The sequence below is a fragment of the Neophocaena asiaeorientalis genome, unplaced genomic scaffold (genome assembly GCF_003031525.2).
Source record: "Neophocaena asiaeorientalis asiaeorientalis breed wild unplaced genomic scaffold, Neophocaena_asiaeorientalis_V1.1 scaffold843, whole genome shotgun sequence".
In the NCBI taxonomy this organism is placed as follows: Eukaryota; Metazoa; Chordata; class Mammalia; order Artiodactyla; family Phocoenidae; genus Neophocaena; species Neophocaena asiaeorientalis.
This window is the reverse complement of record NW_020174272.1, coordinates 111,701-112,766: the sequence shown is the minus strand read 5'-3', so window position 1 is coordinate 112,766 and position 1,066 is coordinate 111,701.

Below are 1,066 nucleotides of genomic sequence, written 5' to 3'. Positions count from 1 at the left end.
CAGAGGGCTGGAGGACAGCGGTTCTCGGCCCGGGGGACGACGGGCGCGGCGCAGGCGTTCCAGAAAGGCTAGAAGCGGGCCTTGTGAGAGACGCTGGGAGGTCCTCTTCAGAAGTTTCGGTTTCATGCGGGAGGCTGTGGAGAGTGGTCAAGAGGTCCAGGTGGGACAGGGTCAGATGGTGTCACACGAAGTCTCCCCGGCTGACTCCCCTCAGCTGGCCGTGAGGCTGGGTGCAGGAAGAACGGTCTGGAAGCTCAGAGCATCTCCACCCACCTCCTGGGCCCTGGATCCCATCTTTTCCGCTCCTTCAGGAACCTGCTCCAGCGATTGTTAGGTCTCTGCAGTACCTGCCATCTTTCCTTCTTCGCTGGCTCCTTCCGACTAGCACATAAAACGTGTTTACATGTCTTAGAAACAGGTTTTCAGCTCTGGCTGTCCCTCCTCTCCTGTCACACGTGAGGACGGCAGGCTCCGGCTGCTCCCACTCTCTTTTCTGAAGCAGGCACCAAGCTCCGTTCCCGGCCTGACGTCTCCCCACCTTCGTCCCACCAGGCTCTGCAGCCGCTGACGTCTCCGGACTCTCTGTTCCCTACCCTGCTGCAGCAGCCACCATTTTCCTGTCACCCCCCTGAACTTCTCTGGAGTCCGTCTCTTCCCCACAGGCCCACTGCCCCCTACTACCTCCTGCCTAGATGAACCTAGATCAAATGGCTTCCCTGCCTCATCTCTGCCTGAGGGGCCTTCCTTAGGGACAAATCACTCCACACCGACTTCCTGCTTAAGACCGTCCCTCGGTTCCCGAAGCCCTCCGATGGGATCCCGGCTTTTCCGCACGGCCTCCACCGTTGTCACGATGTGGCCCCTTCTTGCCCACCTCTGTCTGGCTCTTTGCACACATCAGCAGCCTTAAGCCATCCAGAACTCCTTGGGGTTCCAAGAATGCGCCGGGGCTCCCGCACCCACGAGTTTGCACCTATAGCTCCGTGGCCCTCACGCGAAGGTGGAGCTCAGGCAGCTCCTCAGGTAGAAGCTGGGTTGAGAGCCCCCGGGCCCCTCGGAAGGAGCT